The sequence below is a fragment of the Lepisosteus oculatus genome, chromosome 19 (assembly GCF_040954835.1).
Source record: "Lepisosteus oculatus isolate fLepOcu1 chromosome 19, fLepOcu1.hap2, whole genome shotgun sequence".
Classification (NCBI taxonomy): Eukaryota; Metazoa; Chordata; class Actinopteri; order Semionotiformes; family Lepisosteidae; genus Lepisosteus; species Lepisosteus oculatus.
Genome location: NC_090714.1, coordinates 3994760 through 4022581, shown reverse-complemented (window position 1 = coordinate 4022581; position 27822 = coordinate 3994760). Strand labels below are relative to the sequence as shown.

At 47.6% G+C, this 27822-nt stretch overlaps 1 long non-coding RNA gene across 1 annotated transcript; it reads right to left on the bottom strand.

Moving 5' to 3' along the window:
• Positions 1 to 236: 236 nt before the first annotated feature.
• Positions 237 to 27068, bottom strand: LOC138224246 (uncharacterized). Its single transcript, XR_011182634.1, has 2 exons — positions 2105 to 27068; positions 237 to 761 (listed from the first exon to the last, which is right to left on the bottom strand). It is a non-coding gene; the product is annotated as an uncharacterized lncRNA (long non-coding RNA).
• Positions 27069 to 27822: the final 754 nt, after the last annotated feature.

The following is a 27822-nucleotide window of genomic DNA, read 5'->3' as shown; positions in this document are numbered from 1 at the left end:
CTCTAGTGAGCACTGGTGAACTGGGGTTCGAGAGGTGAAACTGGGAGCACACAAGGGTGGTGGTATAGAGAGACACAACCGCAGGATGTATTCCAGACTGATGCTGTATTGTTTTCTTTGGCAGAAAAACCACCTGACACCAGAGAACCTGTATACTGTGCTGTTCAGGGTTAAAATGGACTGACAGTGTGTCCTGGATACACTCACGAGACATTCAAGTTTAAATCCAAAGAATATCAAATCAAATCAAAGTTTATTTATCAAATGCACAACAATACAGCTTGCAGCAGTAGTTGCTGGCAATGAAATGTCTGTTCCGCGAGCTCCCAAAAATCACAACGATCACAGAAATCATAAAAATCACAAAATTGAGGTTATGAAAATAAGGTTACATAATAATAGATGTAATAGTAATTGAAGAAAACTAGCCATTACAGGTGATTTGCTAAAGGAGCTACAGGTTGGCTATTTAGCAGTCTTATTGCCTGGAGGTAGAAGCTGTTCCGTAGTCTGTTGGACTTGGACCGAATGCTTCGGGATGACTGGGATGACTGGGGTCCTTGAGAATGGACCTGGCCTTCTTCAGACATCCAGCTGAGTAGATTTCCTGGATGCCTGGTAGCTCACAGCCGGTAAGGAGCTGCGCTGACTGCACCACCGTCTGCAGTACTTTGCGATCCCGGGCGGAGCAGCTCCCAGACCAGGCAGTGATGCAGCCAGTCAGGATGCTCTCAGCAGTGCACCTGTAGAAGTTGGCAGACCTTACAAGAGAACGACAAAAGGGGATTTATTGATGCTTTTTGATCAAACATCAGGGGGTAAGAGAACAGAGGGGATCAGTTTCCGTGGACGTCTGTCTTTCCAGTGACTGGCTAGGAAAAACAGCTCACTTTTCTTCTCTGACTAGAGAAAATAATAAAAATGTTAATTGATATCTGATCTGTGACTCAAAATTCTCTAACTTGTTTTTTCAATTTTAACTCCAGTTTAATGAGACCAGATAATAATACATAGTATAATTGCTACAATACTGATAGCCGAGTTATAAATCATCATCCTCATGAAACAACATTTCTTTATTCAGGTTTCAGGACAGATTCACATTTCCGTGAAAATCTGATAAGCGCAATTATAGCCCTAAATGAGAAAGGCATGTGTTTCACAACAAAGATCAATTACAGACCAAATAATATAGTACCAATCCTACTACAATAATTGCCGAGTTATAAATCATCATCTTCATAAACATTTATTTTAATCTGCTTTCAATTTTTAATTTCAATTCTGCTTTCAGGACAGATTCCCATTTCCAAGAGGATAATCTGATAAACACAATTGTAGCCCTACTTGCTGCTGGGACTGAAACAACAGGCACCACACTCTGCTGGGGGCTGCTGCTGATGGCTAAATATCCCCTCATCCGAAGCTTAGTGAGCTTTAGTGAAGTAAATGAAGGCTGATCTAAATGACATATAAGGTTGGAACTGATGGTTCTAAACCAGGTATAGACAATATACAGTAGAGTAGTGCAAAATTATTTTTCTGTGTATAAATCTAACAATATAACTGGTCAAATTTCTGTAAGATTATGTAGGCTGAAAAGGTGTCATTGACAGAAAACTTAGTTCAAATAAAGCTGTAGTGAATTTTAGTAGAGTGGAAACCAGCAGATCCAGTTTCTGGATCCAGGGAACCTTATTTTTGCTTGTTATTGCCTCTCTTCTCTCAAAGGTCCCCTGTCTTTCCTCTGCTGACCTCAGTGCTCCAGGATGAGACCCAGTGGGAGAGGCCTCATCAATTCAACCCTGCTCACTTCCTGGACCCTGAGGGCCAGTTTGTGAAGAAGGACGCCTTCATGGCGTATTCTGCAGGTACAGGACCACAGGGTGCAGCTCATTTGTAAAAGACACTGTTTATGTCTCATTTTGCATATGATAGGAATTAATTGAAAATAATTCTGAACATTTAAATAGCATACATGGGTCATATGAAACATTCGCAAGTATCATGATGGGTGGGCAATACAGCCTAACCACAGTGACACCCAGTGCTGCAGTGCAGAATTCAGCACAGACACTCACAGACCATGAGGAGGAGGGCTAACCTGTGTTGTTTGCTGTCCCAGGACGCAGGGCTTGTCTCGGAGAGAGCCTGGCCAGGATGAGCTGTTCCTGATCTTCACCTCGCTGTTGCAGAAGTTCACCTTCTCTGCCCCTCCAGGAGTGTGGGAGTCTGAACAGGTTTGCCTTATTCCAGTTTTCTTTTCCAGACTGTGGTAACTGAGCTTCTAGTTTCTGGACAGTTTCTACGTCCAGACTCTGGTAACTGATTCTCTCGATTCTACCTGTGTCAAGTCCTATTTATCCAGACTGTGGTATAGGAGCCTGTTGTGTCTGGAAAGCCAGGTTTGCCTGTGTCCAGTTTCTCTGTCCAGACTGCGGTAACTGAGCTTGGCGTTTCTGGACAGTCAGGTCTGCCTGTGTCCAGTTTCTTTGTCCATATTATGTGTAACACAACGGCCTGAGTAAGGCCAAAGTAGGACCGTTTTATCTCAGACTGGCTCCACCGCAAAAGCACCCAAGCAAAACAAGTGCAGTCTATTCACATGGCTCCAAGTCCTTCACACCAGATAACAATACCTCCAAAAAAGAAACAAAAGTAATTATTCAAATAAAGGTAAATCCTCCTTACCTACCTGTTCTCTCTCTCTCCGTTGATATACCACTACCTAACCACCAACAACCAACAAACCGTGAATAACATCCATTTTGAGAGCGCTCTCCATTCACACCACAATACTCACTCATGCCAGTTTTAAGTATATGAATGTGTATGAAATTAGGTATGTTTATGTACATGAATATATATGAAATTAGGTAATAGCAGTTACTAGTCAAGCTCTGAGTGTGCACCCTCAGGAACTTATCTAGCAACCGCTCAATGGAAGGTGTATCAATGTTGTATTTTCTGTGCTACCTGTACCCAGTGACAGGCTCCTCTGTCACACTTTGCTTATTGAGTCTCTCGTTTCTAGACAATCAGGGATGCCTGTGTCCAGTTTCTATGTCCAGTGTTAAAGCACTGAGCATGTTGTCTCTGGACAGACAGGATTGACTGTGTCCAGTTTTCTTGTCCAGACTGCGGTAACTAAGCTTTTAGTTTCTGGACAATCAGGGCTGCCTGTGTCCAATCTTATTTGTCCAGACTCTGGTATCTGAGCTTGTCGTTTCTGGACAGCCAGGTCTGCCTGTGTCCAGTTTCTATTAGCAGTGTTACACCACTGAGCATGCCGTCTCTGGACAGACAGGATTGCCTGTGTCCAGTTTACTTGTCCAGACTGTGGTAACTGAGCTTTTAGTGTCTGGACAATCAGGGCTGCTTGTGTCCAGTCTTATTTGTCCAGACTGTGGTATCTGAGCTTGACGTTTCTGGACAGTCAGGGCTGCCTGTGTCCAGTTTCTATATCCAGATTCTGGTAACTGATTCTCTCAATTCTGGACAGTCAGGGCTTCCTGTGTCCAGTATTTTTTGTCCAGACTGTGGTATCTGAGCTTGTCATTTCTGAACAGTCAGGGCTGCCTGTGTCCAGTTTCTATTCACAGTCTTACACCACTGAGCATGTAGTTTCTGGACAGCCAGGTTTGCCTGTGTCCAGTTTTCTTGTCCACACTGTGGTAACTGAGCCTCTCGTTTCAGGACAGTTAGGGCTGCCTGTGTCCAGTTTCTATGTCCAGACTCTGGAAAATGATTCTCTCGTTTCTGGACAGTCAGGGCTGCCTGTGTCTAGTTTTCTTGTCCACACTGTGGTAACTGAGCCTCTCATTTCTGGACAGTCAGGGCTGCCTGTGTCCAGTCTTATTTGTCCAGACATAACTGAGAATGTCCACACTGTGGTAACTGAAAATGTCGTATCTGGACAGTCAGGGATGCCTGTGTCCAGTTTCTGTTCGCAGCACTACACCACTGAACATGTAGTCTTTGGACAGCCAGGTTTGTCTGTGTCCAGTATCTTTGTCCACACTGTGGTAACCGAGCCTCTCCTTTCTGGACAGTCAGGTCTGCCTGTGTCCAGTTTCTATTAGCAGTGTTACACCACTGAGCATGTCGTCTCTGGACAGACAGGTTTGCCTGTGTCCAGTTTCTATTTCCAAACTCTGGAAACTGATTCTCTCGTTTCTGGACAGTCAGGGCTGCCTGCGTCCAGTTTCTATTAGCAGTGTTACACCACTGAGCATGCCGTCTCTGGACAGACAGGATTGCCTGTGTCCAGTTTTCTTGTCCGCACTGTGGTAACTGAGCCTCTCGTTTCTGGACAGTCAGGGCTGCCTGTGTCCAGTTTTCTTGTCCACAGTGTGGTAACTGAGCTTGTCATTTCTGGACAGCCAGGTCTGCCTGTGTCCAGTTTCTGTTCGCAGTGTTACACCACTGAGCATGTAGTTTCTGGACAGCCAGGTTTGCCTGTGTCCAGTTTTCTTGTCCGCACTGTGGTAACTGAGCCTCTCGTTTCTGGACAGTCAGGGCTGCCTTTGTCCAGTTTTCTTGTCCACACTGTGGTAACTGAGAATGTCATATCTGGACAGTCAGGGATGCCTGTGTCCAGTTTCTGTTCGCAGCGCTACACCTCTGAACATGTAGTCTTTGGACAGCCAGGTTTGCCTGTGTCCAGTATCTTTGTCCACACTGTGGTAACGGAGGCTCTCCTTTCTGGACATTCAGGGCTGCCTGTGTCCAGTTTCTATGTCCACACTGTGGTAAATGAGCCTCTAATTTCTGGACAGTTAGGGCTGCCTGTGTCCAGTTTCTATTAGCAGTGTAACACCACTGAGCATGCCTTCTCTGGACAGACAGGATTGACTGTGTCCAGTTTTTTTGTCCAGACTGTGGTAACTGAGCTTGTCATTTCTGGACAGTCAGGGCTGCCTGTGTCCAGTTTCTATTAGCAGTGTTACACCACTGAGCATGTAGTTTCTGGACAGCCAGGTTTGCCTGTGTCCAGTTTTGTTGTCCACACTGTGGTAACTGAGCCTCTCGTTTCTGGACAGTCAGGGCTGCCTGTGTCCAGTTTCTATGTCCAGAATCCGGAAACTGATTCTCTCGTTTCTGGACAGTCAGGGCTGCCTGTGTCCAGTCTTATTTGTCCAGACATAACTGAGAATGTCCACACTGTGGTAACTGAAAATGTCATATCTGGACAGTCAGGGATGCCTGTGTCCAGTTTCTGTTCGCAGCACTACACCACTGAGCATGTAGTCTCTGGACAGCCAGGTTTGCTTGTGTCCAGTATCTTTGTCCACACTGTGGTAACTGAACCTCTCCTTTCTGGACAGTCAGGGCTGCCTGTGTCCAGTATCTATGTCCATACTCTGGTAACTGATTCTCTAGTTTCTGGACAGTCAGTACTGCCTTTGTGCAGTGTTTCATGTCCAGACTCTGGTGTCTGAGCCTGTCATTTCTGGACAGCCAGGTCTGCCTGTGTCCAGTTTCTATTCGCAGTGTTACACCACTGAGCATGTTGTTTCTGGACAGCCAGGTTTGCCTGTGTCCAGTTTTCTTGTCCACACTGTGGTAACCGAGCCTCTCCTTTCTGGACAGTCAGGGCTGCCTGTGTCCAGTTTCTATGTCCAGACTCTAGTAACTGATTCTCTCGTTTCTGGACAGTCAGGGATGCCTGTGTCCAGTGTTTTTTTGTCCAGACTTTGGTATCCGAGCCTGTCATTTCTAGATAGCCAGGTCTGTGTCCAGTTTCTATTAGCAGTGTTACACCACTGAGCATATCGTCTCTGGACAGACAGGTTTGCCTGTGTCCAGTTTCTATGTCCGGACTCTGGAAACTGATTCTCTCGTTTCTGGACAGTCAGGGCTGCCTGCATCCAATATTTTTTGTCCAGACTGTGGTATCTGAGCCTGTAATTTTTGGACAGTCAGGGCTGCCTGTGTCCACTTTCTATATCCACACTGTGGTAACTGAGCCTCTCTGTCTGGACAGTCAGGGCTGTCTGTGTCCAGTTTCTATTAGCAGTGATACACCACTGAGCATGCTGTCTCTGGATAGACAGGATTGACTGTGTCCAGTTTTCTTGTCCAGACTGTGGTAACTGAGCTTTTAGTTTCAGGACAGTCAGGGCTGCCTGTGTCCAGTATGTTTTCTCCAGACTGTGGTATCTGAGCTTGTCATTTCTGGACAGTCAGGGCTGCCTGTGTCCAGTTTCTATTAGCAGTGTTACACCACTGAGCATGTAGTTTCTAGACAGCCGGGTTTGCCTGTGTCCAGTTTTGTTGTCCACACTGTGGTAAGTGAGCCTCTTGTTTCTGGATAGTCAGGGCTGCCTGTGTCCAGTTTCTATGTCCAGAATCTGGAAACTGATTCTCTCGTTTCTGGACAGTCAGGGCTACCTGTGTCCACTGTTTTTTGTCCAGACATAACTGAGAATGTCATATCTGGACAGTTAGGGATGCCTGTGTCCAGTTTCTGTTCGCAGCGCTACACCACTGAACATGTAGTCTCTGGACAGCCAGGTTTACCTGTGTCCAGTATCTTTGTCCACACTGTGGTAACTGATTCTCTCGTTTCTGTACAGTCAGGGCTGCCTGTGTCCAGTTTCTATGTCCACACTGTGGTAACTGATTCTCTCGTTTCTGGACAGACAGGTTTGCCTGTGTCCAATTTTCTTGTTCAGACTGTGGTAACTGAGCTTTTAGTTTCTGGAGGATCAGGGTTGCCTGTGTCCAGTCTTATTTATCCAGACTGTGGTATCTGAGCTTGTCTACTCTGGACAGTCAGGTCTGCCTGTGTCCAACTTCTATGTCTAGACTCTGGTAACTGAGGCTCTCGTTTCTGGACAGTCAGGACTGACTGTGTCCAGTTTCTATGTCCACAGTCTGGAAACTGATTCTTTCGTTTCTGGACAGACAGGTTTGCCTGTGTCCACTTTTCATGTCCAGACTGTGGTAACTGAGCCTCTCGTTTCTGGACAGTCAGGGCTGCCTGTGTCCAGTATTATATGTCCAGACTCTGGTAACTGATTCTCTCGATTCTGGACAGTCAGGGCTGCCTGTGTCCAGTTTCTATGTCCAGACTCTTGTATCTGAGCCTGTCAGTTTTGGACAGTCAGGGCTGCCTGTGTCCAGCTTCTATTAGCAGTGTTACACAACTGAGCATGTAGTCTCTGGACAGCCAGGATTGCCTGTGTCCAGTTTCTATGTCAACACTGTGGTAACTGAGGCTCTCGTTTCTGGACACTCAGGACTGCCTGTGTCTCTATCTCCACTATCTGGAAACTGATTCTCCCATTTCTGGACAGACAGGTTTGCCTGTGTCCACTTTTCATGTCCAGTCTGTGGTAACTGACCTTCTAGTTTCTGGACAGTCAGGGGTGCCTGTGTCCAGTTTCTATGTCCACACTGTGGTAACTGATTCTCTTGTTTCTGGACAGACAGGTTTGCCTGTGTCCAATTTTCTTGTCCAGACTGTGGTAACTGAGCTTTTAGTTTCTGGACAATCAGGGCTGCCTGTGTCCAGTCTTATTTGTCCAGACTGTGGTATCTGAGCTTGTCTTGTCTGGACAGTCAGGTCTGCCTGTGTCCAGTTTCTATGTCTAGACTCTGGTAACTGAGGCTCTCGTTTCTGGACAGTCAGGACTGCCTGTGTCCAGTTTCTATGTCCACAGTCTGGAAACTGATTCTCTCGTTTCTGGACAGTCAGGGCTACCTGTGTCCACTGTTTTTTGTCCAGACATAACTGAGAATGTCATATCTGGACAGTTAGGGATGCCTGTGTCCAGTTTCTGTTCGCAGCGCTACACCACTGAACATGTAGTCTCTGGACAGCCAGGTTTACCTGTGTCCAGTATCTTTGTCCACACTGTGGTAACTGATTCTCTCGTTTCTGTACAGTCAGGGCTGCCTGTGTCCAGTTTCTATGCCCACACTGTGGTAACTGATTCTCTCGTTTCTGGACAGACAGGTTTGCCTGTGTCCAATTTTCTTGTTCAGACTGTGGTAACTGAGCTTTTAGTTTCTGGAGGATCAGGGTTGCCTGTGTCCAATCTTATTTATCCAGACTGTGGTATCTGAGCTTGTCTACTCTGGACAGTCAGGTCTGCCTGTGTCCAACTTATATGTCTAGACTCTGGTAACTGAGGCTCTCGTTTCTGGACAGTCAGGACTGACTGTGTCCAGTTTCTATGTCCACAGTCTGGAAACTGATTCTTTCGTTTCTGGACAGACAGGTTTGCCTGTGTCCACTTTTCATGTCCAGACTGTGGTAACTGAGCCTCTCGTTTCTGGACAGTCAGGGCTGCCTGTGTCCAGTATTATATGTCCAGACTCTGGTAACTGAGCCTCTCGTTTCTGGACAGTCAGGGCTGCCTGTGTCCAGTTTCTATGTCCAGACTCTGGTAACTGATTCTCTCGATTCTGGACAGTCAGGGCTGCCTGTGTCCAGTTTCTATGTCCAGACTCTTGTATCTGAGCCTGTCAGTTTTGGACAGTCAGGGCTGCCTGTGTCCAGCTTCTATTAGCAGTGTTACACAACTGAGCATGTAGTCTCTGGACAGCCAGGATTGCCTGTGTCCAGTTTCTATGTCAACACTGTGGTAACTGAGGCTCTCGTTTCTGGACACTCAGGACTGCCTGTGTCTCTTTCTCCACTATCTGGAAACTGATTCTCCCATTTCTGGACAGACAGGTTTGCCTGTGTCCACTTTTCATGTCCAGTCTGTGGTAACTGACCTTCTAGTTTCTGGACAGTCAGGGCTGCCTGTGTCCAGTTTCTATGTCCACACTGTGGTAACTGATTCTCTTGTTTCTGGACAGACAGGTTTGCCTGTGTCCAATTTTCTTGTCCAGACTGTGGTAACTGAGCTTTTAGTTTCTGGACAATCAGGGCTGCCTGTGTCCAGTCTTATTTGTCCAGACTGTGGTATCTGAGCTTGTCTTGTCTGGACAGTCAGGTCTGCCTGTGTCCAGTTTCTATGTCTAGACTCTGGTAACTGAGGCTCTCGTTTCTGGACAGACAGGTTTGCCTGTGTCCACTTTTCATGTCCAGACTGTGGTAACTGACCTTCTAGTTCCTGGACAGTCTTGGACAGTCACAGTGTTTTATGTCCACACTGTGGTATCTGAGCCTGTCATTTCTGGACAGCCAGGGCTGCCTGTGTCCAGTTTCTTTGTCCTTATTATGTGTAACACAACGGCCTGAGCAAGGACAAAGCAGGTCTGTTTTATCTCATAAGGGCTCCGCCGCAAAAGCACCCAAGCAAAACAAGTGCAGTCTATTCACATGGCTCCAAGTCCCTCACACCAGATAACAAAACCCCCAAAAAAGAAACAAAAGTAATTATTCAAATAAAGATAGATCCTCCTTACCTACCTGTTCTCTCTCTCTCCGTTGATATACCACTACCTAACCACCAACAACCAACAAACCATGAATAACATCCATTTTGAGAGCGCTCTCCATTCACACCACAATACTCACTCATACCTGTTTTAAGTATATGAATGTGTATGAAATTAGGTATGTTTATGTACATGAATATATATGAAATTAGGTAATAGCAGTTACTAGTCAAGCTCTGAGTGTGCACCCTCAGGAACTTATCTAGCAACCGCTCAATGGAAGGTGTATCAATTATGTATTTTCTGTGCTACCTGTACCCAGTGACAGGCTCCTCTGTCACACTATGCTAATTGAGTCTCTCGTTTCTAGACAATCAGGGATGCCTGTGTCCAGTTTCTATGTCCAGTGTTAAACCACTGAGCATGTCGTCTCTGGACAGACAGGTTTACCTGTGTCCAATTTTCTTGTCCACACTCTGGTAACTGAGCCTCTCGTTTCTGGACAGTCAGGGCTGCTAATAGCATGTCTGGACAGTCAGGGCTGCCTGTGTCCAGTTTCTATGTCCAGACACTGGAAAACTGATTCTCTCGATTCTGGACAGGCAGGGCTACCTGTATCCAGCTTCTATTAGGAGTGTTACACCACTGAGCATGTCGTCTCTGGACAGCCATGTTTGCCTGTGTCCAATTGTCTTGTCCAGACTGTAGTAACTGAGCTTTTAGTTTCTGGACAATCACGGTTGCCTGTGTCCAGTCTTATTTGTCCAAACTATGGTATCTGAGCTTGTCTTCTCTGGACAGTCAGGTCTGCCTGTGTCCAATTTCTATGTCTAGACTCTGGTAACTGAGGCTCTCGTTTCTGGACAGTCAGGACCTTCTAGTTTCTGGACAGTCAGGGCTGCCTGTGTCCAGTTTCTATGTCCACACTGTGGTAACTGATTCTCTTGTTTCTGGACAGACAGGTTTGCCTGTGTCCAATTTTCTTGTCCAGACTGTGGTAACTGAGCTTTTAGTTTCTGGACAATCAGGGCTGCCTGTGTCCAGTCTTATTTGTCCAGACTGTGGTATCTGAGCTTGTCTTGTCTGGACAGTCAGGTCTGCCTGTGTCCAGTTTCTATGTCTAGACTCTGGTAACTGAGGCTCTCGTTTCTGGACAGTCAGGACTGCCTGTGTCCAGTTTCTATGTCCACAGTCTGGTAACTGAGCCTCTCGTTTCTGGACAGTCTGGGCTGCCTGTGTCCAATTTCTATGTCTAGACTCTGGTAACTGAGGCTCTCGTTTCTGGACAGTCAGGACTGACTGTGTCCAGTTTCTATGTCCACAGTCTGGAAACTGATTCTCTCGCTTCTGGACAGACAGGTTTGCCTGTGTCCACTTTTCATGTCCAGACTGTGGTAAGTGAACCTCTCGTTTCTGGACAGTCAGGGCTGCCTTTGTCCAGTTTCTATCTCCAGACTCTGGTAACTGATTCTCTCGATTCTGGACAGTCAGGGCTGCCTGTGTCCAGTTTCTATGTCCAGACTCTGGTAACTGATTCTCTCGATTCTGGACAGTCAGGGCTGCCTGTGTCCAGTTTCTATCTCCACAATCTGGAAACTGATTCTCTCGTATCTGGAGAGACAGGTTTGCCTGTGTCCACTTTTCATGTCCAGACTGTGGTAACTGACCTTCTGGTTCCTGGACAGTCAGGGCTGCATGTGTCCAGTATTATTTGTCCAGACTCTGGTATCTGAGCCTGTCATTTTTGGACTGTCAGGGCTGCCTGTGTCCACTTTCTATGTCCAGACTCTGGAAAATGATTCTCTCTTTTCAGGACAGACAGGTTTGCCTGTGTCCCGTTTTGTTGTCCACACTGTGGTAACTGAGCCTCTCGTTTCTGGACAGTCAGGGCTGCTAATAGCATGCCTGGACAGTCAGGGCTGCCTGTGTCCAGTTTCTATGTCCAGACTCTGGAAACAGATTCTCTCGTTTCTGGACAGTCAGGGCTGCCTGTGTCCAGTTTCTATGTCCACAGTCTGGAAACTGATTCTCTCGTTTCTGGACAGACAGGTTTGCCTGTGTCCACTTTTCATGTCCAGACTGTGGTAACTGAGCCTCTCGTGTCTGGACAGTCAGGGCTGCCTGTGTCCAGTATTATATGTCCAGACTCTGGTAACTGAGCCTCTTGTTTCTGGACAGTCAGGGCTGCCTGTGTCCAGTTTCTGTCTCCACAATCTGGAAACTGATTCACTCGTATCTGGACAGACAGGTTTGCCTGTGTCCACTTTTCATGTCCAGACTGTGGTAACTGACCTTCTGTTTCCTGGACAGTCAGGGCTGCCTGTGTCCAGTTTCTATGTCCGGACTCTGGAAACACATTCTCTTGTTTCTGGACAGTCAGGGCTGCCTGTGTCCAGTTTCTATGTCCACACTGTGGTAACTGATTCTTTTGTTTCTGGACAGACAGGTTTACCTGTGTCCACTTTTCATGTCCAGACTGTGGTAACTGACCTTCTAGTTCCTGGACAGTCAGGGCTGCCTGTGTCCAGTTTCTATGTCCAGATTCTGGAAACAGATTCTCTCATTTCTGGACAGTCAGGACTGTCTGTGTCGAGTTTCTATGTCCACACTGTGGGAACTGATTCTCTTGTTTCTGGACAATCAGGGCTGCCTGTGACCAGTCTTATTTGTCCAGACTGTGGTATCTGAGCTTGTCTTGTCTGGACAGTCAGGTCTGCCTGTGTCCAGTTTCTATGTCTAGACTCTGGTAACTGAGGCTCTCGTTTCTGGACAGTCAGGACTGCCTGTGTCCAGTTTCTATGTCCACAGTCTGGTAACTGAGCCTCTCGTTTCTGGACAGTCTGGGCTGCCTGTGTCTAGTTTCTATGTCCAGACTCTGGTAACTGATTCTCTCGATTCTGGACAGTCAGGGCTGCCTGTGTCCAGTTTCTATGTCCACAGTCTGGAAACTGATTCTCTCGTTTCTGGACAGACAGGTTTGCCTGTGTCCACTTTTCATGTCCAGACTGTGGTAACTGAGCCTCTCGTGTCTGGACAGTCAGGGCTGCCTGTGTCCAGTATTATATGTCCAGACTCTGGAAACAGATTCTCTCGTTTCTGGACAGTCAGGGCTGCCTGTGTCCAGTTTCTATGTCCACAGTCTGGAAACTGATTCTCTCGTTTCTGGACAGACAGGTTTGCCTGTGTCCACTTTTCATGTCCAGACTGTGGTAACTGAGCCTCTCGTGTCTGGACAGTCAGGGCTGCCTGTGTCCAGTATTATATGTCCAGACTCTGGTAACTGAGCCTCTTGTTTCTGGACAGTCAGGGCTGCCTGTGTCCAGTTTCTATCTCCACAATCTGGAAACTGATTCACTCGTATCTGGACAGACAGGTTTGCCTGTGTCCACTTTTCATGTCCAGACTGTGGTAACTGACCTTCTAGTTCCTGGACAGTCAGGGCTGCCTGTGTCCAGTTTCTATGTCCAGATTCTGGAAACAGATTCTCTCATTTCTGGACAGTCAGGACTGTCTGTGTCCAGTTTCTATGTCCACACTGTGGGAACTGATTCTCTTGTTTCTGGACAATCAGGGCTGCCTGTGACCAGTCTTATTTGTCCAGACTGTGGTATCTGAGCTTGTCTTGTCTGGACAGTCAGGTCTGCCTGTGTCCAGTTTCTATGTCTAGACTCTGGTAACTGAGGCTCTCGTTTCTGGACAGTCAGGACTGCCTGTGTCCAGTATTATATGTCCAGAGTCTGGTAACTGAGCCTCTCGTTTCTGGACAGTCAGGGGTGCCTGTGTCCAGTATTATTTGTCCAGACTGTGGCAACTGAGCCTCTCGTTTCTGGACAGTCAGGGCTGCCTGTGTCCAGTTTCTATGTCCAGACTCTAGTAACTGATTCTCTCGATTCAGGACAGTCAGGGCTGCCTCTGTCCAGTATTACATGTCCAGACTCTGGTAACTGAGCCTCTCATTTCTGGACAGTCAGGGCTGCCTGTGTCCAGTTTCTATCTCCAGACTCTGGTAACTGATTCTCTCGATTCTGGACAGACAGGTTTGCCTGTGTCCACTTTTCATGTCCAAACTGTGGTAACTGACCTTTTGGTTCCTGGACAGTCAGGGCTGCCTGTGTCCAGTATTATATGTCCAGACTCTGGTAACTGAGCCTCTCGTTTCTGGACAGTCAGGGCTGCCTGTGTCCACTTTCTATTTCCAGACTCTGGTAACTGATTCTCTCGATTCTGGACAGTCAGGGCTGCCTTTGTCCAGTTTCTATGTGCAGACTCTTGTATCTGAGCCTGTCAGTTTTGGACAGTCGGGACTGCCTGTGTCCAGTTTCTATGTCTAGACTCTGGTAACTGAGGCTCTCGTTTCTGGACAGTCAGGACTGCCTGTGTCCAGTTTCTATGTCCACAGTCTGGAAACTGATTCTCTCGTTTCTGGACAGACAGGTTTGCCTGTGTCCACTTTTCATGTCCAGACTGTGGTAACTGACCTTCTAGTTCGTGGACAGTCAGGGCTGCCTGTGTCCAGTTTCTATGTCCAGACTCTGGTAACTGATTCTTTCGATTCAGGACAGTTAGGGCTGCCTCTGTCCAGTATTATATGTCCAGACTCTGGTAACTGAGCCTCTCGTTTCTGGACAGTCAGGGCTGCCTGTGTCCAGTTTCTATGTCCAGACTCTGGTAACTGATTCTCTCGATTCTGGACAGTCAGGGCTGCCTGTGTCCAGTTTCTATGTCCAGACTCTGGTAACTGATTCTCTCTATTCTGGACAGTCAGGGCTGCCTGTGTCCAGTTTCTATGTCCACACTGTGGTAACTGAGGCTCTCGTTTCTGGACAGACAGGTTTGCCTGTGTCCACTTTTCATGTCCAGACTGTGGTAACTGACCTTCTAGTTCCTGGACAGTCAGGGCTGCCTGTGTCCAGTTTCTATGTCCAGACTCTGGAAACAGATTCTCTCGTTTCTGGACAGTCAGGGCTGCCTGTGTCCAGTTTCTATGTCCACACTGTGGTATCTGATTCTCTTGTTTCTGGACAGACAGGTTTGCTTGTGTTTCTATCTCCAGACTATGGTAACTGATTCTCTCGATTCTGGACAATCAGGGCTTCCTGTGTCCAGTCTTATTTGTCCAGACTGTGGTATCTGAGCTTGTCTTGTCTGGACAGTCAGGTCTGCCTGTGTCCAGTTTCTATGTCTAGACTCTGGTAACTGAGGCTCTCGTTTCTGGACAGTCAGGACTGCCTGTGTCCAGTTTCTATGTCCACAGTCTGGAAACTGATTCTCTCGTTTCTGGACAGACAGGTTTGCCTGTGTCCACTTTTCATGTCCAGACTGTGGTAACTGAGCCTCTCGTTTCTGGACAGTCAGGGGTGCCTGTGTCCAGTTTCTATCTCCAGACTCTGGTAACTGATTCTCTCGATTCTGGACAGACAGGTTTGCCTGTGTCCCCTTTTCATGTCCAGACTGTGGTAACTGACCTTCTGGTTCCTGGACAGTCAGGGCTGCCTGTGTCCAGTATTATATGTCCAGACTCTGGTAACTGAGCCTCTCGTTTCTGGACAGTCAGGGCTGCCTGTGTCCAGTTTCTATCTCCAGACTCTGGTTACTGATTTTCTCGATTCTGGACAGACAGGTTTGCCTGTGTCCCCTTTTCATGTCCAGACTGTGGTAACTGACCTTCTGGTTCCTGGACAGTCAGGGCTGCCTGTGTCCAGTATTATATGTCCAGACTCTGGTAACTGAGCCTCTCGTTTCTGGACAGTCAGGGCTGCCTGTGTCCACTTTCTATTTCCAGACTCTGGTAACTGATTCTCTCGATTCTGGACAGTCAGGGCTGCCTTTGTCCAGTTTCTATGTGCAGACTGTTGTATCTGAGCCTGTCAGTTTTGGACTGTCAGGACTGCCTGTGTCCAGTTTCTATGTCTAGACTCTGGTAACTGAGGCTCTCGTTTCTGGACAGTCAGGACTGCCTGTGTCCAGTTTCTATGTCCACAGTCTGGAAACTGATTCTCTCGTTTCTGGACAGACAGGTTTGCCTGTGTCCACTTTTCATGTCCAGACTGTGGTAACTGACCTTCTAGTTCCTGGACAGTCAAGGCTGCCTGTGTCCAGTTTCTATATCCAGACTCTGGTAACTGATTCTCTCGATTCAGGACAGTCAGGGCTGCCTCTGTCCAGTATTATATGTCCAGACTCTGGTAACTGAGCCTCTCGTTTCTGGACAGTCAGGGCTGCCTGTGTCCAGTTTCTATGTCCAGACTCTGGTAACTGATTCTCTCGATTCAGGACAGTCAGGGTTGCCTCTGTCCAGTATTATATGTCCAGACTCTGGTTACTGAGCCTCTCGTTTCTGGACAGTCAGGGCTGCCTGTGTCCAGTTTCTATGTCCAGACTCTGCTAACTGATTCTCTCGATTCTGGACAGTCAGGGCTGCCTGTGTCCAGTTTCTATGTCCAAACTCTTGTATCTGAGCCTGTCAGTTTTGGACAATCAGGGCTGCCTGTGTCCAGCTTCTGTTAGCAGTGTTACACAACTGAGCATGTAGTCTCTGGACAGCCAGGTTTGCCTGTGTCCAATTTTCTTGTCCAGACTGTGGTAACTGAGCTTTTAGTTTCTGGACAATCAGGGTTGCCTGTGTCCAGTCTTATTTGTCCAGACTGTGGTATCTGAGCTTGTCTTCTCTGGACAGTCAGGTCTGCCTGTGTCCAATTTCTATGTCTAGACTCTGGTAACTGAGGCTCTCGTTTCTGGACAGACAGGACTGACTGTGTCCAGTTTCTATGTCCACAGTCTGGAAACTGATTCTCTCGTTTCTGGACAGACAGGTTTGCCTGTGTCCACTTTTCATATCCAGACTGTGGTAACTGAGCCTCTCGATTCTGGACAGTAAGGGCTGCCTGTGTCCAGTTTCTATGTCCAGACTCTTGTATCTGATCCTGTCAGTTTTGGACAGTCAGGACTGCCTGTGTCCAGCTTCTGTTAGCAGTGTTACACAACTGAGCATGTAGTCTCTGGACAGCCAGGTTTGCCTGTGTCCAGTTTCTATGTCCACACTGTGGTAACTGAGGCTCTCGTTTCTGGACAGTCAGGACTGCTTGTGTCCAGTTTCTATCTCCACAATGTGGAAACTGATTCTCTCGTTTCTGGACAGACAGGTTTGCCTGTGTCCACTTTTCATGTCCAGACTGTGGTAACTGACCTTCTAGTTCCTGGACAGTCAGGGCTTCCTGTGTCCAGTTTCTATGTCCAGACTCTGGAAACAGATTCTCTCGTTTCTGGACAGTCAGGGCTGCCTGTGTCCAGTTTCTATGTCCACACTGTGGTATCTGATTCTCCTGTTTCTGGACAGACAGGTTTGCCTGTGTCCAATTTTCTTGTCCAGACTGTGGTAACTGAGCTTTTAGTTTCTGGACAATCAGGGCTGCCTGTGTCCAGTCTTATTTGTCCAGACTGTGGTATCTGAGCTTGTCTTGTGTGGACAGTCAAGTCTGCCTGTGTCCACTTTCTATGTCTAGACTCTGGTAACTGAGGCTCTCGTTTCTGGACAGTCAGGACTGCCTGTGTCCAGTTTCTATGTCCACAGTCTGGAAACTGATTCTCTCGTTTCTGGACAGACAGGTTTGCCTATGTCCACTTTTCATGTCCAGACTGTGGTAACTGACCTTCTAGTTCCTGAACAATCTGCCTGTGTCCAGTATTATTTGTCCAGACTCTGGTATCTGAGCCTGTCATTTTTGGACAGTCAGGGCTGCCTGTGTCCAGTGTTTTTTGTCCACACTGTGGTATCTGAGACTTTCATTTCTGGACAGCCAGGGCTGCCTGTGTCCAGATTCTTTGTCCTTATTATGTGTAACACAACGGCCTGAGCAAGGCCAAAGCAGGTCTGTTTTATCTCATAAGGGCTCCGCCGCAAAAGCACCCAAGCAAAACAAGTGCAGTCTATTCACATGGCTCCAAGTCCCTCACACCAGATAACAAAACCCCCAAAAAAGAAACAAAAGTAATTATTCAAATAAAGATAGATCCTCCTTACCTACCTGTTCTCTCTCTCTCTGTTGATATACCACTATCTAACCACCAACAACCAACAAACCATGAATAACATCCATTTTGAGAGCGCTCTCCATTCACACCACAATACTCACTCATGCCAGTTTTAAGTATATGAATGTGTATGAAATTAGGTATGTTTATGTACATGAATATATATGAAATTAGGTAATAGCAGTTACTAGTCAAGCTCTGAGTGTGCACCCTCAGGAACTTATCTAGCAACCGCTCAATGGAAGGTGTATCAATGTTGTATTTTCTGTGCTACCTGTACCCAGTGACAGGCTCCTCTGTCACACTATGCTAATTGAGTCTCTCGTTTCTAGACAATTAGGGATGCCTGTGTCCAGTTTCTATGTCCAGTGTTAAACCACTGAGCATGTCGTCTCTGGACAGACAGGTTTACCTGTGTCCAGTTTTCTTGTCCAGACTGTGGTAACTGAGCCTGTCATTTCTGGACAGTCAGGGCTGCCTGTGTCCAGTGTTTTTTGTCCAGACTGTGGTAACTGAGAATGTCGTATCTGGACAGTCAGGGATGCCTGTGTCCAGTTTCTGTTCGCAGCACTACACCACTGAGCATGTCGTCTCTGGACAGATAGGTTTGCCCGTGTCCAGTTTTCATGTCCAGACTGTAATAACAGAGCTTTTAATCTCTGGACAATCAGGTCTGCCTGTGTCCAGTCTTATTTGTCCAGACTGTGGTATCTGAGCTTGTCATGTCTGGACAGTCAGGGCTGCCTGTGTCCAGTTTCTATGTCCAGACTCTGGAAAATGATTCTCTCCTTTCAGGACAGACAGGTTTGCCTGTGTCCCATTTTGTTGTCCACACTGTGGTAACTGAGCCTCTCGTTTCTGGACAGTCAGGGCTCCTAATAGCAGGTCTGGACAGCCAGGGCTGCCTGTGCCCAGTTTCTATGTCCAGACACTGGTAACTGATTCTCTTGTTTCTGGACAGACAGGTTTGCCTGTGTCCAATTTTCTTGTCCAGACTGTGGTAACTGAGCTTTTAGTTTCTGGACAATCAGCGCTGCCTGTGTCCAGTCTTATTTGTCCAGACTGTGGTATCTGAGCTTGTCTTCTCTGGACAGTCAGGACTGACTGTGTCCAGTTTCTATGTCCACAGTCTGGAAACTGATTCTCTCGTTTCTAGACAGACAGGTTTGCCTGTGTCCACTTTTCATGTCCAGACTGTGGTAACTGAGCCTCTCGTTTCTGGACAGTCAGGGCTGCCTGTGTCCAGTATTATATGTCCAGACTCTGGTAACTAAGCCTCTCGTTTCTGGACAGTCAGGGCTGCCTGTGTCCAGTTTCTATGTCCAGACTCTGGTAACTGATTCTCTCGATTCTGGACAGTCAGGGCTGCCTGTGTCCAGTTTCTATGTCCAGACTCTTGTATCTGAGCCTGTCAGTTTTGGACAGTCAGGGCTGCCTGTGTCCAGCTTCTGTTAGCAGTGTTACACAACTGAGCATGTAGTCTCTAAACAGCCAGGTTTGCCTGTGTCCAGTTTCTATGTCCACCATGTGGTAACTGAGGCTCTCGTTTCTGGACAATCAGGACTGCCTGTGTCCAGTTTCTGTCTCCACAATCTGGAAACTGATTCTCTCGTATCTGGACAGACAGGTTTGCCTGTGTCCACTTTTCATGTCCAGACTGTGGTAACTGAGCCTGTCATTTCTGGACAGTCAGGGCTGTCTGTGTCCAGTGTTTTTTGTCCAGACTGTGGTAACTGAGAATGTCGTATCTGGACAGTCAGGGATGCCTGTGTCCAGTTTCTGTTCGCAGCACTACACCACTGAGCATGTCGTCTCTGGACAGACAGGTTTGCCCCAGTCAAGTTTTCATTTCCAGACTGTTGTAACAGAGCTTCTAATCTCTGGACAATCAGGTCTGCCTGTGTCCAGTCTTATTTGTCCAGACTGTGGTATCTGAGCTTGTCATGTCTGGACAGTCAGGGCTGCCTGTGTCCAGTTTCTATGTCCAGACTCTGGAAAATGATTCTCTCCTTTCAGGACAGACAGGTTTGCCTGTGTCCCGTTTTGTTGTCCACACTGTGGTAACTGAGCCTCTCGTTTCTGGACAGTCAGGGCTCCTAATAGCAAGTCTGGACAGCCAGGGCTGCCTGTGCCCAGTTTCTATGTCCAGACACTGGTAACTGATTCTCTCAATTCTGGACAGGCAGGGCTACCTGTGTCCAGCTTCTATTAGCAGTGTTACACCACTGAGCATGTCGTCTCTGGACAGCCATATTTGCCTGTGTCTGATTTTCTTGTCCAGACTGTGGTAACTGAGCTTTTAGTTTCTGGACAATCAGGGCTGTCTGTGTCCAGTCTTATTTGTTCAGACTGTGGAATCTGAGCTTGTTTTGTCTGGACAGTCAGGTCTGCCTGTGTCCAGTTTCTATGTCCAGACTCTGGAAAATGATTCTCTCCTTTCAGGACAGACAGGTTTGCCTGTGTCCCGTTTTGTTGTCCACACTGTGGTAACTGAGCCTCTCGTTTCTGGACAGTCAGGGCTGCTAATAGCATGTCTGGACACTCAGGGCTGCCTGTGTCCAGTTTTCTTGTCCAGACTGTGGTAACTGAGCTTTTAGTTTCTGGACAATCAGGGTTGCCTGTGTCCAGTCTTATTTGTCCAGGCTATGGTATCTGAGCTTGTCTTCTCTGGACAGTCAGGTCTGCCTGTGTCCACTTTTCATGTCCAGACTGTGGTAACTGAGCCTCTCGTTTCTGGACAGTCAGGGCTGCCTGTGTCCAGTTTCTATGTCCGGACTCTAGTAACTGATTCTCTCGATTCAGGACAGTCAGGGCTGCCTCTGTCCAGTATTACATGTGCAGACTCTGGTAACTGAGCCTCTCGTTTCTGGACAGTCAGGGCTGCCTGTGTCCAGTTTCTATCTCCAGACTCTGGTAACTGATTCTCTCGATTCTGGACAGACAGGTTTGCCTGTGTCCACTTTTCATGTCCAAACTGTGGTAACTGACCTTCTGGTTCCTGGACAGTCAGGGCTGCCTGTGTCCAGTATTATATGTCCAGACTCTGGTAACTGAGCCTCTCGTTTCTGGACAGTCAGGGCTGCCTGTGTCCACTTTCTATTTCCAGACTCTGGTAACTGATTCTCTCGATTCTGGACAGTCAGGGCTGCCTTTGTCCAGTTTCTATGTGCAGACTCTTGTATCTGAGCCTGTCAGTTTTGGACAGTCGGGACTGCCTGTGTCCAGTTTCTATGTCTAGACTCTGGTAACTGAGGCTCTCGTTTCTGGACAGTCAGGACTGCCTGTGTCCAGTTTCTATGTCCACAGTCTGGAAACTGATTCTCTCGTTTCTGGACAGACAGGTTTGCCTGTGTCCACTTTTCATGTCCAGACTGTGGTAACTGACCTTCTAGTTCCTGGACAGTCAGGGCTGCCTGTGTCCAGTTTCTATGTCCAGACTCTGGTAACTGATTCTTTCGATTCAGGACAGTCAGGGCTGCCTCTGTCCAGTATTATATGTCCAGACTCTGGTAACTGAGCCTCTCGTTTCTGGACAGTCAGGGCTGCCTGTGTCCAGTTTCTATGTCCAGACTCTGGTAACTGATTCTCTCGATTCTGGACAGTCAGGGCTGCCTGTGTCCAGTTTCTATGTCCAGACTCTTGTATCTCAGCCTGTCAGTTTTGGACAGTCAGGGCTGCCTGTGTCCAGCTTCTGTTAGCAGTGTTACACAACTGAGCATGTAGTCTCTGGACAGCCAGGTTTGCCTGTGTCCAGTTTCTATGTCCACACTGTGGTAACTGAGGCTCTCGTTTCTGGACAGACAGGTTTGCCTGTGTCCACTTTTCATGTCCAGACTGTGGTAACTGACCTTCTAGTTCCTGGACAGTCAGGGCTGCCTGTGTCCAGTTTCTATGTCCAGACTCTGGAAACAGATTCTCTCGTTTCTGGACAGTCAGGGCTGCCTGTGTCCAGTTTCTATGTCCACACTGTGGTATCTGATTCTCTTGTTTCTGGACAGACAGGTTTGCCTGTGTTTCTATCTCCAGACTCTGGTAACTGATTCTCTCGATTCTGGACAATCAGGGCTTCCTGTGTCCAGTCTTATTTGTCCAGACTGTGGTATCTGAGCTTGTCTTGTCTGGACAGTCAGGTCTGCCTGTGTCCAGTTTCTATGTCTAGACTCTGGTAACTGAGGCTCTCGTTTCTGGACAGTCAGGACTGCCTGTGTCCAGTTTCTATGTCCACAGTCTGGAAACTGATTCTCTCGTTTCTGGACAGACAGGTTTGCCTGTGTCCACCTTTCATGTCCAGACATTGGTAACTGAGCCTCTCGTTTCTGGACAGTCAGGGGTGCCTGTGTCCATTATTATTTGTTCAGACTGTGGTAACTGAGCCTCTCGTTTCTGGACAGTCAGGGCTGCCTGTGTCCAGTTTCTATCTCCAGACTCTGGTAACTGATTCTCTCGATTCTGGACAGACAGGTTTGCCTGTGTCCACTTTTCATGTCCAGACTGTGGTAACTGACCTTCTGGTTCCTGGACAGTCAGGGCTGCCTGTGTCCAGTATTATATGTCCAGACTCTGGTAACTGATTCTCTCGATTCTGGACAGACAGGTTTGCCTGTGTCCACTTTTCATGTCCAGACTGTGGTAACTGACCTTCTAGTTCCTGGACAGTCAAGGCTGCCTGTGTCCAGTTTCTATGTCCAGACTCTGGTAACTGATTCTCTCGATTCAGGACAGTCAGGGCTGCCTCTGTCCAGTATTATATGTCCAGACTCTGGTAACTGAGCCTCTCGTTTCTGGACAGTCAGGGCTGCCTGTGTCCAGTTTCTATGTCCAGACTCTGGTAACTGATTCTCTCAATTCTGGACAGTCAGGGCTGCCTGTGTCCAGTATTATATGTCCAGACTCTGGTAACTGAGCCTCTCGTTTCTGGACAGTCAGGGCTGCCTGTGTCCAGTTTCTATGTCCAGACTCTGGTAACTGATTCTCTCGATTCTGGACAGTCAGGGCTGCCTGTGTCCAGTATTATATGTCCAGACTCTGGTAACTGAGCCTCTCGTTTCTGGACAGTCAGGGCTGCCTGTGTCCAGTATTATATGTCCAGACTCTGGTAACTGAGCCTCTCGTTTCTGGACAGTCAGGGCTGCCTGTGTCCAGTTTCTATGTCCAGACTCTGCTAACTGATTCTCTCGATTCTGGACAGTCAGGGCTGCCTGTGTCCAGTTTCTATGTCCAAACTCTTGTATCTGAGCCTGTCAGTTTTGGACAATCAGGGCTGCCTGTGTCCAGCTTCTGTTAGCAGTGTTACACAACTGAGCATGTAGTCTCTGGACAGCCAGGTTTGCCTGTGTCCAATTTTCTTGTCCAGACTGTGGTAACTGAGGCTCTCGTTTCTGGACAGTCAGGACTGCCTGTGTCCAGTCTTATTTGTCCAGACTGTGGTATCTGAGCTTGTCTTCTCTGGACAGTCAGGTCTGCCTGTGTCCAATTTCTATGTCTAGACTCTGGTAACTGAGGCTCTCGTTTCTGGACAGACAGGACTGACTGTGTCCAGTTTCTATGTCCACAGTCTGGAAACTGATTCTCTCGTTTCTGGACAGACAGGTTTGCCTGTGTCCACTTTTCATATCCAGACTGTGGTAACTGAGCCTCTCGATTCTGGACAGTAAGGGCTGCCTGTGTCCAGTTTCTATGTCCAGACTCTTGTATCTGAGCCTGTCAGTTTTGGACAGTCAGGGCTGCCTGTGTCCAGCTTCTGTTAGCAGTGTTACACAACTGAGCATGTAGTCTCTGGACAGCCAGGTTTGCCTGTGTCCAGTTTCTATGTCCACACTGTGGTAACTGAGGCTCTCGTTTCTGGACAGTCAGGACTGCCTGTGTCCAGTTTCTATGTCCACAATCTGGAAACTGATTCTCTCGTTTCTGGACAGACAGGTTTGCCTGTGTCCACTTTTCATGTCCAGACTGTGGTAACTGACCTTCTAGTTCCTGGACAGTCAGGGCTTCCTGTGTCCAGTTTCTATGTCCAGACTCTGGAAACAGATTCTCTCGTTTCTGGACAGTCAGGGCTGCCTGTGTCCAGTTTCTATGTCCACACTGTGGTATCTGATTCTCTTGTTTCTGGACAGACAGGTTTGCCTGTGTCCAATTTTCTTGTCCAGACTGTGGTAACTGAGCTTTTAGTTTCTGGACAATCAGGGCTGCCTGTGTCCAGTCTTATTTGTCCAGACTGTGGTATCTGAGCTTGTCTTGTGTGGACAGTCAAGTCTGCCTGTGTCCACTTTCTATGTCTAGACTCTGGTAACTGAGGCTCTCGTTTCTGGACAGTCAGGACTGCCTGTGTCCAGTTTCTATGTCCACAGTCTGGAAACTGATTCTCTCGTTTCTGGACAGACAGGTTTGCCTGTGTCCACTTTTCATGTCCAGACTGTGGTAACTGACCTTCTAGTTCCTGGACAGTCTGCCTGTGTCCAGTATTATTTGTCCAGACTCTGGTATCTGAGCCTGTCATTTTTGGACTGTCAGGGCTGCCTGTGTCCAGTGTTTTATGTCCATACTGTGGTATCTGAGCCTGTCATTTCTGGACAGCCAGGGCTGCCTGTGTCCAGTTTCTTTGTCCTTATTATGTGTAACACAACGGCCTGAGCAAGGACAAAGCAGGTCTGTTTTATCTCATAAGGGCTCCGCCGCAAAAGCACCCAAGCAAAACAAGTGCAGTCTATTCACATGGCTCCAAGTCCCTCACACCAGATAACAAAACCCCCAAAAAAGAAACAAAAGTAATTATTCAAATAAAGATAGATCCTCCTTACCTACCTGTTCTCTCTCTCTCCGTTGATATACCACTACCTAACCACCAACAACCAACAAACCATGAATAACATCCATTTTGAGAGCGCTCTCCATTCACACCACAATACTCACTCATACCTGTTTTAAGTATATGAATGTGTATGAAATTAGGTATGTTTATGTACATGAATATATATGAAATTAGGTAATAGCAGTTACTAGTCAAGCTCTGAGTGTGCACCCTCAGGAACTTATCTAGCAACCGCTCAATGGAAGGTGTATCAATTATGTATTTTCTGTGCTACCTGTACCCAGTGACAGGCTCCTCTGTCACACTATGCTAATTGAGTCTCTCGTTTCTAGACAATCAGGGATGCCTGTGTCCAGTTTCTATGTCCAGTGTTAAACCACTGAGCATGTCGTCTCTGGACAGACAGGTTTACCTGTGTCCAGTTTTCTTGTCCAGACTGTGGTAACTGAGCCTGTCATTTCTGGACAGTCAGGGCTGCCTGTGTCCAGTGTTTTTTGTCCAGACTGTGGTAACTGAGAATGTCGTATCTGGACAGTCAGGGATGCCTGTGTCCAGTTTCTGTTCGCAGCACTACACCACTGAGCATGTCGTCTCTGGACAGACAGGTTTGCCCGTGTCCAGTTTTCATGTCCAGACTGTGGTAACAGAGCTTCTAATCTCTGGACAATCAGGTCTGCCTGTGTCCAGTCTTATTTGTCCAGACTGTGGTATCTGAGCTTGTCATGTCTGGACAGTCAGGGCTGCCTGTGTCCAGTTTCTATGTCCAGACTCTGGAAAATGATTCTCTCCTTTCAGGACAGACAGGTTTGCCTGTGTCCCATTTTGTTGTCCACACTGTGGTAACTGAGCCTCTCGTTTCTGGACAGTTAGGGCTCCTAATAGCAGGTCTGGACAGCCAGGGCTGCCTGTGCCCAGTTTCTATGTCCAGACACTGGTAACTGATTCTCTCGATTCTGGACAGGCAGGGCTACCTGTGTCCAGCTTCTATTAGCAGTGTTACACCACTGAGCATGTCGTCTCTGGACAGCCATGTTTGCCTGTGTCTAATTTTCTTGTCCAGACTGTGGTAACTGAGCTTTTAGTTTCGGGACAATCAGGGCTGCCTGTGTCCAGTCTTATTTGTTCAGACTGTGGAATCTGAGCTTGTCTTGTCTGGACAGTCAGGTCTGCCTGTGTCCAGTTTCTATGTCCAGACTCTGGAAAATGATTCTCTCCTTTCAGGACAGACAGGTTTGCCTGTGTCCCGTTTTGTTGTCCACACTGTGGTTACTGATTCTCTCGTTTCTGGACAGACAGGTTTGCCTGTGTCCAATTTTCTTGTCCAGACTGTGGTAACTGAGCTTTTAGTTTCTGGACAATCAGGGCTGCCTGTGTCCAGTCTTATTTGTTCAGACTGTGGTATCTGAGCTTGTCATGTCTGGACAGTCAGGGCTGCCTGTGTCCAGTTTCTATGTCCAGACTCTGGAAAATGATTCTCTCCTTTCAGGACAGACAGGTTTGCCTGTGTCCCGTTTTGTTGTCCACACTGTGGTAACCGATTCTCTCGTTTCTGGACAGACAGGTTTGCCTGTGTCCAATTTTCTTGTCCAGACTGTGGTAACTGAGCTTTTAGTTTCTGGACAATCAGGGTTGCCTGTGTCCAGTCTTATTTGTCCAGACTGTGGTATCTGAGCTTGTCTTCTCTGGACAGTCAGGACTGACTGTGTCCAGTTTCTATGTCCACAGTCTGGAAACTGATTCTCTCGTTTCTGGACAGACAGGTTTGCCTGTGTCCACTTTTCATATCCAGACTGTGGTAACTGAGCCTCTCGTTTCTGGACAGTCAGGGCTGCCTGTGTCCAGTATTATATGTCCAGACTGTGGTAACTGAGCTTTTAGTTTCTGGACAATCAGGGTTGCCTGTGTCCAGTCTTATTTGTCCAGGCTATGGTATCTGAGCTTGTCTTCTCTGGACAGTCAGGTCTGCCTGTGTCCAATTTCTATGTCTAGACTCGTAACTGAGGCTCTCGTTTCTGGACAGTCAGGACTGACTGTTTCCAGTTTCTATGTCCACAGTCTGGAAACTGATTCTCTCGTTTCTGGACAGTTAGGACTGCCTGTGTCCAGTATTTTATGTCCAGACTGTGGTAACTGAGCCTCTCGTTTCTGGACAGTCAGGGCTGCCTGTGTGCAGTTTCTATGTCCAGACTCTAGTAACCGATTCTCTCGATTCAGGACAGGCAGGGCTGCCTGTGTCCAGTATTATATGTCCAGACTCTGGTAACTGACCTTCTAGTTCCTGGACAGTCAGGGCTGCCTGTGTCCAGTTTCTATCTCCAGACTCTGGTAACTGATTCTCTCGATTCTGGACAGTCAGGGCTGCCTGTGTCCAGTTTCTATGTCCAGACTCTTGTATCTGAGCCTGTCAGTTTTGGACAGTCAGGGCTGCCTGTGTCCAGCTTCTGTTAGCAGTGTTACACAACTGAGCATGTAGTCTCTAGACAGCCAGGTTTGCCTGTGTCCAGTTTCTATGTCCACACTGTGGTAACTGAGGCTCTCTTTTCTGGACAGTCAGGACTGCCTTTGTCCAGTTTCTATCTCCACAATCTGGAAACTGATTCTCTCATTTCTGGACAGACAGGTTTGCCTGTGTCCACTTTTCATGTACAGACTGTGGTAACTGACCTTCTAGTTCCTGGACAGTCAGGGCTGCCTGTGTCCAGTTTCTATCTCCAGACTCTGAAACGAATTCTCTCGTTTCTGGACAGTCAGGTCTGCCTGTGTCCAATTTCTATGTCTAGACACTGATAACTGAGGCTCTCGTTTCTGGACAGTCAGGACTGACTGTGTCCAATTTCTATGTCCACAGTCTGGAAACTGATTCTCTTGTTTCTGGACAGACAGGTTTACCTTTGTCCACTGTTCATGTCCAGACTGTGGTAACTGAGCCTCTCGTTTCTGGACAGTCAGGGCTGCCTGTGTCCAGTATTATATGTCCAGACTCTGGTAACTGAGCCTCTCGTTTCTGGACAGTCAGGGCTGCCTGTGTCCAGTTTCTATCTCCAGACTCTGGTAACTGATTCTCTCGATTCTGGACAATCAGGGCTTCCTGTGTCCAGTCTTATTTGTCCAGACTGTGGTATCTGAGCTTGTCTTGTCTGGACAGTCAGGGCTGCCTGTGTCCAGTATTATATGTCCAGACTCTGGTAACTGAGCCTCTCGTTTCTGGACAGTCAGGGCTGCCTGTGTCCAGTATTATTTATCCAGACTGTGGTAACTGAGCCTCTCGTTTCTGGACAGTCAGGGCTGCCTGTGTCCAGTTTCTATGTCCAGACTCTAGTAACTGATTCTCTCGATTCAGGACAGTCAGTGCTGCCTGTGTCCAGTATTATATGTCCAGACTCTGGTAACTGAGCCTCTCGTTTCTGGACAGTCAGGGCTGCCTGTGTCCAGTTTCTATGTCCAGACTCTGGTAACTGATTCTCTCGATTCTGGACAGTCAGGACTGCCTGTGTCCAGTTTCTATGTCCTGACTCTCGTATCTGAGCCTGTCAGTTTTGGACAGTCAGGGCTGCCTGTGTCCAGCTTCTGTTAGCAGTGTTACACAACTGAGCATGTAGTCTCTGGACAGCCAGGTTTGCCTGTGTCCAGTTTCTATCTCCACA